General features: G+C 38.5%; 1 protein-coding gene across 1 annotated transcript in view; it reads left to right on the plus strand.

Annotated features, from left to right (window-relative positions):
- The window catches only part of SPON1 (spondin 1), a 200,016-nt gene that overhangs the window by 144,574 nt on the left and 36,039 nt on the right, over positions 1-19,403 (plus strand). The window lies entirely within an intron of this gene.

Raw genomic sequence — 19,403 nt, forward strand, 5'->3', positions numbered from 1 at the left:
AGGATGTTAAAAATATATGGGGAGAAAAGGGGAGCAGCAAAACAGTAAAAATTGCATGTGAACCAGTAGGCAAGAAGAAGTAATACTGAAACAGGAAGATGAAGTTGCATTATTATCTCTCCCATACCGTGTGTGAAAATTAACTAATGTTAATTACCGCAGCACTTATAGGATAAAGCAGTGATTTTACTTCTTGCGATGTGAATGTGTTCATTAACAAAAGACTTGCTTGTTCTTGCAACAGGCATACAGCAGGTCACTACAGACCCACCCAAAACCATCTTGTTAGTGAATCAACACTGGTGTGCTTTCATCGTGTTTTCTGATATTAATTAGCTGAGACAAGGTAGCAGACATAGCATTTTTAATGCTATTGAAAGTATCTAAAACAAAAAACAAGAAGTCACATTTTATTCTGCACCACAGCACATATTCAAAGCTGAAAGGGCTTCTACTATGACTGCTTGAAATGAGGCTCCACAGATCAAGGTAGTGTAATTTAGCAGGTTAATTGCAGCTAGTGATCATTGTTTTGATAACCACTGCATGTCTCATGCTTATACAAGCCTCCGAGGTCAAATCCACTTCTAGAAATCCATGTTTCAGTCGTCTTGCTCAGTAATAGAGAGAAATCTGCACCCTTTAAACTTCTCACTCTGCCTTAGAGCACTGGAATATTGATTTTAATCTTTGCTTTTCATTTATTCAATTAGAGTAATTTCATATGAATTTTCTTCTTTGTCTTCCTTTTTCTTCTTGTAACATTCTCACAGCTCAGTCAATAACATTGGCCTTCACTGGGAGTACTGGGGAGGTATCTGAGCCTGAACATCATGACAGTACAATCACAGATGGGTCAAGACAGTCAGTGAGTGAATGTTCCTGCTGAAGCAGGCATTCCCTGGTCTTAGACTGTCATCCCTGGAAAATGCTATCTGGAGAGATAAAAGTCTATTTTTAAGCATCAGTTATCAGTCCTGTGCCTAGTTTGTATATATCTTTGCACTTCTATTTCCTGCACAGATTATCTGTGGATTACAGGATATGTTAGAAACTAGATTAGGATTTGTAGATTTTAAGTGTATATACACAAGCTGCAGCTTTAGTTTATAGTAGCAAATAATTTTGATGTTCGCTTATTTAATGTGCTCATTGAATTAATATATTCTTTTTATTTCTGTAAAAATCATACCTATTATGGTCTAACAGTTTTCATGCCTGCTGTGTCCAAACCTTTATTTTCCGTGTTCCCATGGCAAAAGGAAGAATCGTTTACTGAAGTTCAACTTGTACCAAAAGCTTAGTACATTAAATAAGAAAGGCAAATACTTGAATGAAGACATTTATGCTACTCTTCTGTGAGGTACAGTAGAAAAGGAACCAGTCGTTTTCTATTATTATTTAAAATACCACCATTTATGTGTAATCAGAAGGTTTTAGAATCCTATTTGTACAAACAAAATAACAAAAGCATGCACACATGCTATAATTGCTGTGTGATAAAATTACGTATTTAAGCTACATAGTATATTGGCTGAATGCATGTGAGAAACCACAACACTTCAACTGCAGGTTGAAGTGTATTATTGAAAAAGCTGATGTATTTTATGTATAAATTAGCAGAATTAAAATAGTAATGCTAGCTTTTAAATATTATTAACAGCTAACACTATTATTTCAATAAATAGATGTCTGGTTCTTCTAAAATAATTTCTTAAGCTATTGGCATGATTATTTTCTTTTTAAGGCAATGTGTTACAAGTAGTATATTCTACATTAGTCTGTACAAGTTTAGCCGTAACTCAAGTGTCAGTTCTTCATTCATCAGACAATAAGAACTTTATATACGCAGATGTGTGTGTAAAATTAATTAATGAATAATTTTTGCCAGATAACAACATTATATTCTTTATTGTGCTAGGACCCCCACATACAAAACAGCCTAGAAATGTCAAACATTTTGATACATAAGTTCTTACTGAATTTTAGTTCTCTCAAATCCTACATACATTTAGAGATACATACATGAGAGAAAATATGGAGCACCGCTCAGGCAAGTGTTAAAGAAAAATTGCGTGGGTAAGAAGATAGGACTGGAAAAGGTGTTAACCACTTTCATGCTAATTGATGAGTTGACAGTGTTGAGAAGAGATTGTTCTCCAGACACCAAGACACCAGCTGCCTGCTGATCTAGATGGAAATCAGTATAATGAATGTGGTAGGGGAATTGTTTCAGGCATTTTGTTTAACAATAAGTCCTTAAGTTATAATGTGTTCCAGAAGAAATAATGCTTCAAAGAGGAATAAGCAACTGATTATTTTCACTTCAGTTATTCTAAGAAAAGCTATCTCCTACTAAAATGGAATGTCCCATCTTCTAGCATTACAAGCTAATAACTTTCTTGGACTTTCTTCAATCACACCTTATTAATAACAACAGCTTGTGGTGATTTTAAGAACTAGATTTTCCAAGGCCAAATTCCTTGTAAAGCATTTCAATTTCACAGCTTGGGACAAAAGCCCAAAAAAATTTTTTGAAAGACAAACTAAGTACTAGGGCCTCCACAAGTAAGATATAGGCCTCTTGCTTCTCAAGAGAGTGCCGATTCATCTAAGGGGCTTTATATTAAAATACGAACATAAATTACTAAATGGATACAGCAGTGTGCTCCAAGTGATTCCTATCAGACACCTTTTCTAGGAATTTACTTTTCTTCTGTGAGATCTGGAAGGTAGACTAATGGATTTCTCCATCTCTGGTAGAAACCAACAGCATGTCCTACTGCCACCGGCTCGCCAGTGGTGAGGCTGAACGTTATTATGGCTTTTTCCCAGTTGCTTTCTAGAATGGTCCTTTTTGACTCAAGGAAATCCTTAGCAATGTATTTCACGGGTTTCACTTTGAGATAAATGGATCAACTGTTTCCCTCCCTTTAGAATTTTCTGAAACAGATGTCAGCAATAACCTTAATGCTTCTCTGAATCTTGTTTCCTTTTTCTTCTTTTTGTCGTAAAATGAATCAAGGTCAAATAGTTTTAGAAGCTGTTCAGAACATCCAGATGTAGCATAATAAAAGGGAGAAGAGGGTACAAGCTTGAGGAATCTGTTGTAGTTCTTTTAACCATGATGATTGCAGATAGAACTAAATTTCATGCATGTAGCCAGGTGGTTTGTTGCACTTGCAGTACCTGAGTGACTATCATGTAGTATCTGACCATCTAAAGACCTGAAAGCTGCAACATCCTGAGCTGCTGAATAGCCCTGTTTTATTAGGCTTGAAGCCCCAGATACTCCAGGTACTTTTCAAACACAGAGACAGTTCCTGTCTTTGACTTTGTGTCATTACTAACAAAAAATCCATGACATTTTGTCAGTTTTTCTCACTTCGTAGAACCAAGTATTATGGTGCTGAACATAAATCAATGTGACTGAAATTCTGCATTCACTGAAGTCTGCACAGAGCTCTTTTTTCACCTTCGATGCATTGTTCTGGCATAATTTTTTGCACTTGCTGAATGTCCTTTTTCCCCTAGCATGTTAATGAAGTAGAATGTGAAATTGTGATGTTTACATTTATTTTCTTAATGATGATGCTTCAGGTAATTAATTCATAAGCCATTTCTAGGCCCTAGAGATTTCTGTGACCCATCAGAGCTAATGTTGTTGTAAAGATAATGGAATTAAATGGTACATAGATGGTATAGATTCTGAAATGCTGGCACTGCGCATTCATGAAGCCTTCTGTGGGCTGCAGAGTGATGGAACTTCTAAATATATCTTCCTTTCTTTGCCTAGGTAAGCAAACAGATGAAAATCCAAAACATGCCGAGCTAATGAGTACTGTGAGAGCTCCTTGCTCTAATGCTAGCAAGAGACCGCAGCAGCAATGAATGCTTAACCTTTTGTTTTTAATAACAAAAGTTAGATTCTATCCTCAGAAATGCATGTATATCTTTCAGTTTCAGCAGATAAATATTTACATCTGAAAGGGAGAGTTTAGACCCAAAATTGGACTGACTACATGTTTAGCATTTATCTGTGGCTACTTTCTACTTTCAGTCCATAGCTGAAGAGTGTAAGTGTGCCCTTTGAAAGAGGTCAGAAAACATGTAAAACCAGATCATCACTGTTCTGAACGTGGCTGCAGGGGGAGTGGGAGGTTGCCTACAGTTTGAACATCTCCAGAAAAGTAAGGAGATGACTGTCACAACTTGGTTCCCACTGCAGTTGTGTCTGGTTAATGGGTAAATGGAAGAACTGGTTGTTAATGCTTTCTCGGGGTAGTCTGGCAGGGCTTCCCACTTTGGTTTCTTCCTGGACCTGCTCCTTCGGAGTTCAGTGGCTTAGGGGGACAAGGGTTGCAAACTGCTCCTTGAAAAATTATCTCAACCGATATTTTTTGGCAAGCTCACACATTTCTGTTATTGAATGAACAAGGCCCAGATTCAAATTAAGACCTCCACAGCAACTACTTTGCTGTTATTTGGTCATTAACCTAGAATATCTGCTCCTTCCCTTTCTCCCCTTCTGTCTGTTGTTTTGAAGATTACTGCTGCAAGGAACAGAAACTTCAGAAAGATAAAGGTAACTAGGAAAAAAATAGAAAAAAATCACACCCTACTATGAAGTTTTGCACTGCACTGAGGTTTTTTGGCAGATACATAGAATCAGAAGGAATCGTGGGTCACAGATGTAATTGTGGCTACTTTTCAGTTCTGCATATCATGTACAAAAATAATGATACAAAAATGTGCAATCCCCTGTCCTTCGTTCAGCCAGACTAATAGTGGCAAGTAGTATAGAAATTGAAAGCAATTGCCTGCTCTGAAATCAGTGGACATGTTTATCATTCGTGGTTATAATGTTTCAGTGTAAGGAAAGAGCATCAAATATTTGATAAGATTACATAAATATTTTTAATATCTCATACTTCATGCTTGTGTCAAAGAAACAATATACAGTGCATTCCCAGGACATTTTTTCAAGAAATATTGGTTAAAATCAACCCAACAGAACATGGATAAACTTGTATCTTCTGCATTCACAAATGTTTTCTTGCTTCACATTTCCATTGCAGAGAGTACATTTTTGCAATGGATTGTGATGGTTTTGTTTTTACTGATTATAATCTGTCTCTGGAGAAATACCAGCTTACCAATGCGCTCATTTTTGCCCCAGATACCACATAAATCTGCTCCTGCAGACAAGAGAAATTACATACACATAGCAAAGGACAAAGTGGACCCTCAGCTAGATCAAATCCCTAGTCTTTAATTTTGGTGAGCATTGGATTCAGAACTTGTCTTTGCAGCTGAAATAGAAAACCGGTAAAACAGTCTCTCAGGCTTTTGGAAGAGAGACAGAAATAATCTTATCTTTGTGCTGTCCCTGATGGTCTTTTTAGCAAGAATCTCCCAAGAATGCTCAGCTAGAACATACTTCAAGGAAATCATCACACTGAAATGTAAAAGATTTGGGAAGTGTGACAATGTTTTAATCAAGAATGTTATTGTAGGAAATTCTTTTGTTAAGGAGTTGTGAATTAACTTGTTTTCCTTGCTCAGATGCTGAGGTTTCATTTATTTGAGCACTGGCTTTAAAGAAGCTGTTAAGAAAAACAATAGGACCACTCTTCTAAAATAAAATAATGTAATTAAAAAGTAAATCACTGCTGACACCAAAGTGTATTTAAAAGCAGCTGCAGTCAAGAAGATGGTTAGATTTTAGTTCACAAAAATGAAAGGCATGCAGCCACATGGGACCAATAATGCTGGATGATTTATTGTAGAAAAAATGTGCAGAACAAATCAGTAGAAATGTGGACCTGAAAGCAGAAAAAAGCAGCTGTGAATGTTTAAAGCTTTTTGTAAATTCTTGAGGAGCCCTAGGAAGTAGTGATTAAAAGAACAGTCTTTGAGAAGGGCTGGTATAATCAGGACTGTATTCCTGATCAAGAGGAGGGAGGTATTCAGAGCAGTTTAAAAGTCCCTGTATCTGGGAAAAGTACAAAGAACTATATATAAAACAGGTGGAAAGAAAAACCCAATAATCCTAATTACTCAGTAGTCTTATCATCTCATATGAAATGTTAAATCCAGATTGATCTGGCCATACTTATAGTAAGTAGTACCTTCCTTCAGAAAGAGTTGTAACTTTTGTATAATTCAGTTATTTGAGAGGTAAACTAACTAAAAGGTTATATATGAATAGTATTTGTACTTGCAAATGTTCTTGCCTGTTGTATAGAGCAACTCTGACTCAGAAAATGAATAATTGGTGAGGTGCAAGCCTATGAGCAAATCTGGGATCTTTTCAGTTCTTTGTGTGAGGAAGAGGTTTGCTTTCATCTATAAAATGATCAGAACATTTTGGAGAAACTGAAACTGGGTGGTCAAAAGCATTAAACCTTGGCTCAGTACTACTGGGTTTTGTTCCCAGAGTTTTCACAAATGTTCATCTGACAGGAGGAAAGTTTACAGGAAGAGGTAATGCTCAAAATTTAAAGTAATTCTAAAGTCTGACCATTGCCTGTGTTGAATTAATCAGACAGCTGGGTGGTGGGGAGGAGAAAGACCACGTAAGACAGCGGGAACTGTTCATAAGCAGAGAGTACTGGATGTTCATTCCTAGGCTTTGAAAAATGTTGTAGTTTTCCTGACCATCAGAATGTGTCTTACTGGAGACTGGATTTCCCTCTTTCTTGACTGTGTGATTTCTTTCTAGGCCATAATGCATTTTCTTTTTTATTTCACTTGCATAGTTCCTGCAAAATGTTATGACTTCTGTTTGGCTTGTGGCATGGTACGAAGTCTGTTGGTGCACAGAAAACTTAGTTTTGACGTTACAGTTGTTAAGACTGGATGGTGTGGCAAAAAACTTGTTTGCATTCTGATGGGGTAGAAACGGATGAAACTGAATTAGTAGTTTGAGATACATTTTTTTTGGAGAGTTCATTTGTTTTTTTTCAAGCATAGATTATAATGCAACGATTCCAGAACAGGATGAGACATAAAAAACTTCCAGCTTTGTAGATGGTATTGGGGGAAAATTCTCATCTATCATCCTTAGACAAGTCCTCATTTATAAGCCTGTTATAATCAGGTGCATATTGGGAAGGCATACATTTGTTCTTCAAAGCCAGCTGCATGCCTGCTTGGGTTGGACCATGCCTTTTAGGTTGCTTTCACATAGGTTTTGGTATTGTGAAAGATGTGGTTTGAGCCATAGATTATCTGTTTGTTAGTCAATACAAAGTTAATATAGTTAATGTATTTCACAGACAGCTTGATCATGCTTGCTGGATTAATCAATGTTTTAACCATGAATTCAGACTGACAGTCCAGATTGTAGATGGTGCCATGTCTGTAGGTAATTACTCAGATTATCAGCAGGTGGACCATCAAGTCATTCAGTACTGTAGGGAAAGCTTGGGTGGCCCCACCTTTGCTTGTGGATTAGCAGGTGTCACTTCAGAGTTACAGATAAGACCAGTGGCAGTACAATTGTCAGTCTTCATTCTTGCAGGCATCTTGTGCTGGAAGTCAATGAACATACTTGGAAAAAAACTTTCTGAACTGTAAGTGGTTTATTTGGTCTGCTAACCTTGCCATAGTGTTTGTGTCTGTACGTCGGTGCGAATGATTTACAGGAGAGCTCTAGAACTTAATTATTGTTTAAAAGCATTTTTAAATTCCTTGAGGCAAAGTGCCATGAAAATACAAAGTGCTATCTATTAATTGCCTCATCAGACTTTAGAGAATGCCACAGTAATTGCATATTTAATAGTCTTTCAGTAGTTACTGTGGTGCAACAACTCAGCAATTCCATTGTAAGTGAACACTTCCATCAGTTTCTTTCAGTGTACAGTTGCAGCATCAGGAGAAGACAAGGTGGAACAACCCTGTGAATTTTGCATGCTTTTGTATTAGAAACATGAACGCTAAACATTCATCCTGATGAGCCAAAGGATGACGTATCTTTAAAGTTATTCCAGGAACAGAGTCCCAGCACTGGCTTTGTAATGAAACGTGGCATTTACCATGCTTTGCTGCTCTGATTATCAGCCACTTGGGAAATCTGCCCTGCAATGATGGAGCAGTTCTAATCTCTTTAGAAATCAGGAAAAAGAAAACAACCTAATTTTATTTTAAGGGATAGTAAATTATTTTAATAAAGCAGCTTAACACCTGGAATTAGGATTTAAGTGGGGATTGGTCTGGCCTGCTCCTTTTGTGCAAATAAAGAAGGGAGTGATGTTTGTGTTCAGTATTCTTCTAGAAATCCCCCAGCAGAAGTCTGGTATGAGAGGGGACTCGAGAGAAAAAAAGGATGAAAGAAAATAAATGTCTGTAAACACTATCCCTGATTTAAAAGGGCTGATCACGATTCTAATACTGTACAATTCTGACTGCAGAGTTACTAGAAAAGAAAGAGTTTATTAGATGCCTAGAGGAGTACAGACAAGATGATCACTACAGGAATATGTGCTTTACTACTGGAATGAGAAGGGTGCTTTTTTTGGCTCTGAACATGTCATGGAATATTCAAAACGCCTGTTTCATGCATAATAATGCATTGTGTCATTTCATGATAACATGACTAACAGCTAAACTCAAATATTTAAAACTAACTTCAGCACATAAGCTTAAGAGATAAGCATATAAATAGGTCAGTGTACACATAATTTCAGAACATCCATGGGAAATAGCAAGGGACGTACATCACAATAAGAATTTTTAGAAGTACACTTGGGTACACAGCTTTAAGGTGTGTCCCTACCAGTTAGCGGTATTTTACAGCTAAACTGAAAATACTTACATTTACCCCAACCTCACTGCAGTGATTGTTTCTCACTGTTTTTTTACTTTTAGAATTAATATTGCAGCATGTGAGTACGTTGCAATATGATCAATACCTTCTTTTAGAGTGCAAGCCTTTGTTTATGTTCCTTGATTTAGATCTATTCTGATCCTAAAATAACTACAAGTGCTACACTCGGCAATTTGATGCCCTAGGGATTTTCCAGAGTACTTTAGAGACATTCCCTAAGACAAACACATTTCTTCATTTCTGGCTTACAGAGACAACATCACCTGTTTATCTCTGAATATTGTAGGATGGCATACAGCATTGTGGCTACAGGGTTTAATTCTTATTTCTGTGTTCTGTGTTTGCTGTTCTAAGTAAGCAACTAAAAACTAAAATGGTACTTTGTACAGTGGAATTAATAGCTCTTCCATGGTACGTTAATTACACCAATTGCAGATGTCACTCTAATAGCAGCTCCTACTGGTTTTAAAGCTGTAAGTCTTATATAATTCCTCTTCTAATATTAATTCTGCTCAATGGCACATGTAAAGTATAGCCATATTAACTGATCTAAAGATCAGTTTAATCTCTTTAAGCTCTTTAAGCAACAAGTAGTGTGGACACCAAGTAGAGATAACCTTCATCTGACCTTCCACACCATTCTCAGGGAACAGGTAGTGCTAAATAGCTTACAAAAAAAGAAATAAATAAATCATGCCATTTCCCAGCTTTCAAACTGCTGGAGAGCCAGAGCAAACCACCAGAGATGGGACATGATGTTACCTAGCTCAGGCCCTGAAGTTTCTAAAAAGTAGCAAGAAAACTTTTCTAGGTCAGTCTCAGTTTCTGGATTTACTGCTGTTGTCACGGATGGAGTGATGAACTTCACTCGCAAGAGAGAAGCGACAGTATGTTTTATTGATAGAAGAGTGTGAGTTAACAAAGTTCAATGGTAAATGCGCCAGTGGTGTAATAAGATTCGACGGCAAGGTACACTTGAGTATTTACTGCAGAGTAAATTGGCAGACAGAACGGTCAGGGAGACCCTCCCGCTGAGGCACGAGGTTCAGAAAGGGACTCACTTGTGTTCTAAACTCCTCAGAGGGGATTTTATGTGCCGCTGGATCTAGACTTAGTCCTGGACTTGGTCAGCAGTTTATGTCTAGAGGATTATATATGCGCAACCAATCCTTTATGTCACTTAGCTAAGGTTTCAAAATTCCAGCTCTCTTATTCCCGATTCACTTACTGAATATCTGACATGATAAGGATCCTCTCAGCCTCAAGGAGTAACCTTGAGAGGCATCCCTGCTCCAGGGGAGATCCTGGTGTGCAGCCTGCTGCCGTGCAGGAGAGCTCAGCGGGCTCTGGGCTGTCCACGGTTTATGGAGCGAGATGACTGACTTGTATTTGCACACTAGCTGTGTTTCAGCTGGCACATGCTCAGCTAGCACTCAGGGGTTGAGCAAGATTCTCAGCCCTTAGCTGTTGTGTTGTTACCCGTCTCCCCAGAGCCCAGCTGAAGCGGGGTCAGCAGTCAGGACTGCCGCGGGAAGCTCGTGCTGCCCTCGGGGTGGGTAGTGCAGTCAGATCCCTGCTCTGTCCCTACAGGGCTGCAGAGGCAAAGATGAGGCAAAATTAAAGTACGGAAGCAGAATCAGGGGTATCAGACTGGAGCCACTGTCCGTGCAGGACTATGTAGTCACAGAGTGAAGGCTGAGTTATTTTCTCCAAGGGAAGGGATTTGCAAGGAAAGGAGGTGGTAAAGGCAGCCCCTGATGAGAAAAATAGCAATGTCTGCACTCCTTGGAGAAATCTCTGACATTCCTTTTAAAACCCTGCTCTCCTAAATCCTGTCAGAGATTGGGATGACTTTATTCAGAATCTGAGACAAGTGTGTTTTGGTCATTACATTCAGAGACAGGTTAATGTCAAAGCATAAACCGTGAGACTGCACAGTGCCGGGGCAGCAACCTCTTTGTCATGGCCATGGCTGAAAGTGTAGGTGGGAGGAAGAGATGTGAAACTGGTTTCTCTAAAAGAATACTCCTTTCCAGACTACAGAAAATATAATCCATGATAGGAACCTCAGTGCCTTAACTTGTTTAAAGGCTACATTTTTGGTTGGGTTTTTTGGTGGATTTTTGGTTGGGGTTTTTTGGGGGAAGGAAAGGTAAAGGATGGCTTAGATATGACATCTTTTCTGCAGGGGAATTGAGCTGTTGTGATTGCCTCTGTACAGCAGCTAAAGCACTTTCAGTATATTTGTGTTGTACATTCTGAATGGGGAAAAAACCCCAACATTGATTTGTCAAAACACTATCAAGGGTCAGGAAAGTTCATGTCCTGAGCTATTTTACTGGTCTTATTTAAAATCACTTGCTATTATCCAAATAATTATTTCTCCTCTGTTCAAGCTACTACATTTACCTAATGTCTGAGAGAAGCAGCATGATGAATAATTGTGATACCTGGAGTCTCACTGCCAGCACTTACCAGAAGACAGAATTGTTCTCTGTCCCTGCTCTCTGTGCTGTTTCCCAGAGCAGACCCAGCCTTCTCCTGAGGTTTCCTGCTGATACTGAAGCAGTGGAAACTCACTTATTCATAAAATGCCCCAAACCTGTCTCAGTGCTTTCATCCCTGGCTGTTTTGAAACTATCTGAAGGAGTCTGAGCAAAAAATGCTGTAGTTATGTGAATATGAATCTGCTGAGTGAACCTAGTGCTTAAACACTTTTATCATTTTCTCCAGTGAATGCAGTCTTTGTATTGGTGCTTGCAGGTTGCCATTCAGTTGCATACATCTTCTTTATCGTACACAGAATCAGAATGCCTTGTTATGTTGGATTGGGGGTTTTAATGTGTGTTGTCCATCCCATCCCTTCCCATCCCTGTTTCTTTCCTGGTGTGCTCGCTGTTTCTAAATGATTAAAATAGCAGTAGCTTTACAACACTTAGATAGAGGTTTAGAGGCTAGTTTAGTCTAAAGGATTGATGAAATTGGGAAAATTAAGACAGAAGGAGAGCAAAGAGATATGTATTGGTTAAAGCTATTAAGCAGAGGGTGGGTGGAAGTTATACCACTTACGGTCAGCTTCAAAATCTAGTTTCATCCCCTACTTTTAAACAGTAGCCATTCCTTTGTGTAGTAAAAAGATCTTCCCTTGGTTTTGGCAAAGTAATTTAGGATCCCAAGATGTTTCTGTAGTCCTACAGCAAAGCATTTTATGTAGAATGTAGAATGAAAAATGTGCAGTAGAAAAATCAACATGCAATCAAGATGTAGATTCACAAGGGAGACCCTTTTCCTACAGATTCTTCTCAGCCACAGAAAATGAGAGCTCCAATACTCAGAAAGTACCTAGGGCTCATTAACACACACTGCTAAGCTTTATACTATGCAAAAATAAATTATTGCTTTATTGACACACCCTAGATTATGCAACTGCACCTTAATGGAAATAAAATAGAGCATATGATTTTCAGTGTTGCCATTAGCAACAGTTCTGTTATTAATTTCAGCCTACATTCACCTCCTGGAACAACTGCTTCATTGGAAGAAAACCCTATGGGACAGGTAATGCACAAGGTTGTTAATGCAAAGTGGATCGGTGCTTTTGGCATACATAACTTCTTTTTGCATCCCATCCTAGTAATTTTTAACAGAATCAGGAATTACAATTCCTGTAATTCCCTTAACATGCTTTTCAGCTAGCATCTGTGCAGTCACCAACCTGAAATTGTAGCTTTAACATGTATTTCCATATTATCTGGGAAATACGAACAATATCCACATTTTGGGAAAATTCTCAGCCTGATTATCTAACAGACAGTTTTTTCTTTGCAAAAATGAATACAAAATTGCTAAGTATCCAATTCTCAAAAACTTCCCTGTGCAGCACAGCAGTTAATCCAGGACTGTCTGAAGTGCTGGGTTACTTGCTATCCTGAAATGGGACCTGTTCAGACAGTAACAGTTCAGGATTCGATTTAAATACTCATCTTCCCTTCCATTTTTTTCAATTGCACCCCAACAATATTTTTCTATCTATCTTAGCCCTGAAACTGTGCTTTTGTAATTGAGTGGATATTAAAAGCCTGGAAAATTCCACAAGACTTTCATATTTGGTCACCTGAGAAACACAGATTTTATATTCCCTGAAATGTCATTAATGATTTTTTTTTTGAAGAAAAGAAATAAGGCTTTTTAATTAAAGGCATGGCTATTTGTACAGGGAAATGGTGAATTTGTATGTACTGTGATTAAATAATGAATTCTATTCAGGCATGTTTTGTATATTTTACAATATGTGTGGTTTTCTCAGCTGTCATAAACATAGAGAAGTCAAAGTAAAATGGGCAAACACAATCCTGGTATAATTCCACTGACTGAGATGTTTTTTTGCTATTGCTTAAAGTAACCCCAAATCTGTGCTACTGGCTTTTAGTGTAATCTGCCAGAATCTAAGTCAGTCATGGAATTAAACAGAATTTAGTTGTCAAATGGTAGAAATAAGTCTTTGTCTTTAATTATGGGCTTTTTTTTCTTCCAAAGTAATTTGTGACTTAACTGTTTCAAGAATACCCTTTTAAGTGGAAAAGACAGCTTCTACATGTTCTTTCATAAAAAAAAAATATCTCTGTGTGTTAAAAAGAACTGCATCTCAGCACTGAGGCTTAGGGCGACTTCAACTCCTTTAGCTGCACTCACAGGAAAGTAAATGTGTTGCATGATGTATTACCAGCTCACGACAGCAGCCTAGCAAGGAAGGTTTTGTAATGGCCATGTTAATAGCTATGGGAAAATTCTGACATGCTCCACACAAACAAGAAATCCTCAGAATTAAAGCAGGCTGATTCTCACGGAGTTACTAAAATATACCCATTTAGTATGCATTGCAGGGGATCACATTCAGTTACTATAAAACAAATGTGTATATTTATGTGAGGATGAACTCCAGAGCAAATAAAGCTGTATGTAGCTGCTCTTATCCCGGAAATACCACCACAGAGCAGACAACACCTTCCCTTTTCTTTTAAAGTTTTTTACAAACTTCAGTAATGTGCCTATGTCAGTGTCCCCTTGTTATTCAGATACATCTGTAAAACTGAGGTAGGCAAGATAGCTACTGATTCTATTAACTTGGAGAAAACATGCCATATTTCAACTAATACCCATGGAAGTCTGTAATGTGTTAAGCATTAATTAACTAGGTATTTTGTGTTAGTTAATACTTTAAAGACAAGATTGGTCTTTATTTATCTCTCAACCTGGACAGAAAGTGTGCATTTGTATTGGGGTAAAATTCTACTTTTTTCTTTTTCTCTGGTTTTGTAATGTACCCTCTGGCATATCTATTGCTGCAGTGGAATTCTTCATAAATTAATATCATGCAATTCAGCTTCTATTGAAAGCTATGCTATTGAGTCATAAAAATCCTAGAACATCAAAGGAGGTACATTCACTCATAACTTAAGTAGAATTTTACATACGCTTAAAATTACAGTCACTTCCCCTTTACATGATAACATCTTTCTAGCATGAAGTGCTTGTTAGATAAAAAAAATCATAGTCCAGAGCTCAGAACTCCTCCAGCAAGTAGCCTAATCATGAGTCTTGCATTCTGGCCACAGGATTGAAGCCTTTTTCCAGGCTGTGGTAGTTTCATCAGTAGACTAGATCGCAGTGTCACCTAGCTAGTCTTTTGCTCATCAGCAAAGACAGTTGCAAGATAGTTGTAAACGTTAACCCCTTGATAGAAAATCGTATCTATATAAATGTATAAATACTAGTAGAGCATTATAGCGAATGCTGCCACCGTCCCTAGTTTTCAAGGAAGATGTCTGCTTTCGGAAGGGATCCTCATGCTGTCAGTCCCAAGTAAACGTGTCCTTTTAGCAGTGAGAGAGGTACCTAAGCCCACGAGAGGAATAGCTATAGCATCTTCTTGACTTTGGTGCCAAGTCCTCAGTCTTCCCTGTAGACTACCTGGCTGCTACAAGCGTGCAAGCAGGTGTTTATATCTTCTCTTAAATGCTTCCTCCTAATACTGCTCTGTAACAAGACATCTAACTATACAGCATATGTAGCAACAAGGAGCCAAAATTTGAGGGTTTGACTTCTGTTAGCCTGAAACTATTTTCAAGAACGGAAGAAGTCTTAGGGATACTGAACACATGCTTTTCACATCCTGAATTGATCTTTGTGTGTCTGCATAGGGTGGAAGTGGAGTACGGTCTATTTATACTAATCATAGAAGAGAGATTGTCTTTTAAGAGCACCCAACAATCCCTCCAAAGCACTACATCGTTCTCACCTTCATAGCATTTGATTCCCCACAGAAGACATACTGTGTATCATTCTTACCTTACCTCGTTTTCCTTTAATAACAAATTATTTTTTGAGGGAAAGCATGGCCCTGCAGTGGAGGTGATGTCCTAAAACTCAGATATGTAGGTTTGTTTCCAGAAGACATTGGATTCGTCATCTGTGAATTGAGGATAATGTTGCTTTTTCTGCTTTCTAAGAATCTTGTGAAAATGAGTCCACTGTGGATAGAAAAGCATTCAGATACTATGGGGATGAGTGTTGTGGAAGGAATTAAATGTTCTCTGTTCTAAAACAATTGAGTGAATGCCAAGCAGCGGTAGTGTGAAATGAGTGAAATTAAGCTCTGGCTCAAAACAGGTGTTTTCCATTCCCACAGTTCATTGAATCCGACTCTGATTTTGATGTCAGTTAATACACTGTCAATTGTTTAGCTGAACCGAATCAAATCATTATTTCGAAGTGCTAAGTGATCTGCACAGTAACATTTTCTAATATTATTTGGCACATGTGAGGTAAAAATAGTAATAAAAATTACTCATAAAAATAACTTCCAGTACAGAAAAGATACTAATCACATCGGTTACCAGAAAGCAGCAGGAGCACGTGAAGTAGTTTGCATGGCTTTCCAGATCCTACTGATTTCTCTTTCATTCATAAGGTATTCAGATGATACTTAAACTTTTTGCTGAAAGCTTTCATTTCTTTTTAATGGATGTTACCGTTCAAACAAGTGGTTTTAAATCCCCTTGGCTGAGAGAGAAGTTGAATCAAATTCTATCTTTGGTGCTGCTTTTCTGAGCTGTGTCCCACTTTCTGTTCCTGAAGATGAGGAAATGTTTTAAATCTTTTGTAAAGTGCACAGCTGTACGATCTAATTTAGCAGTGGTTTCATACCACGGGGTTCTATTTGTTGCCATTTAATGACTTTATTCTGCATGCGCATTCATTTGTACATTGCAGGAACATATGGATGTAAAGTAAATCTTTAATTGTTACCAACTTCAGAATGTCAGTGAGGCTGTCTGTATCAGAATGATATTATCAACTGTTTAAAATCATACTATTAGGAATTTTTGGAGAACAGTACTTTCACAGGGAACTGCTCTTGATTCAACCACCCCACCCCACCCCAGCTTGAAAAGCAAATGTAGAAAGTGGTTCTGGAGAGAAGGATAATTGTTTGCTGTTTTTGCATGTTTTAATTTAGGCTGCGATCCAAGAATTACTGAAGTCAATCTAGAGATTGCCTATCTGTACTGCATTGCCATGGTAGTGATGTGCCCAAAAGAAGCTGAGCAAAAACTCAATTGCAAATTCCCCAAGTATCAGTTCTGAGGTTTGTACTCAAGAAGGAAACTCCCTTAAATGCGAAAAGGAAAGAGGGTAGCAACTTCTGTAGAACTGTAGAACGGTTTGGGTTGGAAGGGACCTTAAAGATCATGTTTCTCCAATCCCCCTGCCATGGGCAGGGACACCTTTCCTCCTGTATATCTCTGCCTCTCTAACAACTGACAGGTAGTACCAAATTCTCTCCTTCACAACTTCCACATGTACAGAGGCATAGCATGGGCTTGATAATTTTCTTCCCTTATATTATTATTTTTTTTCCTCTGGTTGTTGGAAGAGGTGCATTTCAGACTTTACCTAAAGGATTTTCAGCATTTTCAAGCAAGAGCATTGGTGCCCTTCCCTTCAACTTGCTCGACATTGTTAATGTTTTGGCACTCCACCATTCTGCAAATGATCTAGTTTTGTTTTTCAAACTCTTAACAGTTTCATTACTTGGGAATGATTTCTTCCCAGCCAAATACATACATGATGACAAGGCAACTTGAAACATACACCAGTGAAACATCCTAGCTCTTTTTTGCCATAGTTTGATGTTTGTTTACTTGAAAAATCAAAGCAAAACTCTGGCAATATGAGAGGAGAGGAAGATGGGTACAAATGTAATACAGCAAGCCCTAAGAAAATGTTAACTAAAATTCATAAAAATTATATGATGTTTTATGCCTCTACTGTAAAGTCTGTGCAATTGGGTTATTCAAGGCAGTTGGGTTATATCAACTAGTTACATATTATTAATTTGTGGGTTTCTCTTCAGGCATTTCATATCCTCTCAGTTTCCTCCATCTGCCAATAAATTATTGCTAAAGAGATTGCCCAGCAAATCCAAGCACTGTATCTTTTCTGCAGATTGCTTTCTACCTACAAATTGTTCACAAGGCTGTGAACTTGTGTGGTGGACAACTACTGTTTGCCTGCCTGTTTCAGTTTATCAGGTTCCCCTAGAAATGGGAAGGTCGGCTGGAGAGGCTGGAGGCAGGGGAAGGTCACGGCTTTCCTGGAGGAGCGCCCTGAGCCTGCTCCCGGCTGGAGAGCTGCAGGCTGGTGGCACCAGGAGTGGAGCTGGGTTCCCTGGGCTGGTGCAAAGCCTAGCAGCCAGACCTCACGTGGCAACAGCCTCACAGCCCCGGGAGGCGGCAGGCAGGATGTCCTCTGTTGTTTTCCAGGAGTTCATCTTCTTGGCATAAGCACATGTCCAAGGAATACTCTTTAGCATACAAAACACCTGCTCAGGTATCTGTCTATCAGTGCGTATAGAAGTAAATATGCACTGGCATTAATAACAGTGTAGGTGTTACATTTTTTGATATTTTTTTTAAATCAGAAATATTACAAATCTGCATGATAGAGATGACTGCATAATTACGATATCAGTCTGGAATAACAGTGATTTAATTCAATTTGCGATGTAATTTTCAAGGAGATCGTGGTACCAAAAATGTGTATTTTCATTCCAGGCCCAACAGAACGCTGAATTCTGAATATTTTGATTTTTTTTTTTACTGTTTAGGAAGTGGCTGTGAATTCTGCTCTTGCATCTGAATTTTCATCTCCCTTAAAAATTCAGGGATTTCTGAATGCACCATGCTGTGTTCCTCGTTTCCTTCCCTCTGCACCTACTACTAAGCTATTAATCATAGTTCATCCACTGTTAGTATGCATTTTTAATTTGAATAGCATGTTAAAATGCTTTCAGACATGAGTGATTTGGGTGTTACTGACATAATTACTGTCTTCTATTAGATAAGCAGTGTATTGTTTTAATAAATGTAATGATCTATGCTTATAACAGACTTTCCTTGGGATGTACAATACACAGTTAATTTTGAATGCAAATGTGTTCTCAAGGCAAGTAAATGAAGATATGCCTGGCTGGAAAGTCTTGGGATTTTGAAACAAGGAAAATTAAAAAATAAGGCAAATTTCACTGATAGAGAAAGACAAGTAATGTCTTTTAGCTTCAGACTTTTTAACTTCATTCATTTAGTCTGTTTCCTTTTAAATCACTTTGAGGGGAAGGCTGTCTCTTCCTCTTTAGAAGGCATGGAGGTAAGAAGGTGGTTGCTGTAGGTGACCCTGGCAGTGATGCATCGCTCCTGCATGGAGTGTCTCTCCGCTGGGTTCCCCAGCCCAGCAGGGAGGCTGGGAGAGGGTTGTGCCGGTGGCTGCGCTCCCAAGGCCTGCCCCGGTGCACCCACCTGCTGGCATAGCTCTGCTGCGTGCTGTTTGATTGCTCCCTTTCATCATCACATTCTCTTTATTCCAACTATATTAGTAGTATGGGATTTTGATTAAATCCTTTCATACTTACTTGCCTTTATAGAGTCAGACTTTCAGCTATCTTAGCTCAGGGCATTTAATGTATTACAGGCTTTGGCCAAGTATCTGTATTTATAAAAAGGATTTTCAAGAAATGGCTTATCCATCCACTCAGGTTGAGGGAGAGGTCATGTCACATACGTATTCCTCCTGTGTTACAGAGAGGGCCCATCAGCTCTGTAATGACCTTGCTTTGGTAAAAAGAGGGAGTCAGAAAATATTAAGAGTGGTAGAAAAAAAAACAGTGAAAGTTGTTTTCTTTAAACTGGGCTCTGTATGGTCTAGAGCTAGTCTGGGGTATCAGAGCTGTTGCCATCAAGCAGGAAATGGCACTATTATCACTAAACTGAAAGGTCAGCTCTGTTGGAAGTGCCAATTACTGGTAATGTATGAGGTGGGTTTCTTAGTCTAATTGGGAAATATTTTAAAAGACTGTAGAAATCATGTGAGTTGTGGACTTTGTGTTCCTCTAGGTGAATTACTGGGGTGGATTCCTAAGGGAGATGGGGAAAATGCTTCTAAAAAAAACTGTGATAGACGTCTTTTGGTCTTCAGAGCCTTGTTAACAGTCTCCTGCCTTTGTCCGGGGTTTATT

This window comes from Falco biarmicus, chromosome 10 (genome assembly GCF_023638135.1).
Source record: "Falco biarmicus isolate bFalBia1 chromosome 10, bFalBia1.pri, whole genome shotgun sequence".
Classification (NCBI taxonomy): Eukaryota; Metazoa; Chordata; class Aves; order Falconiformes; family Falconidae; genus Falco; species Falco biarmicus.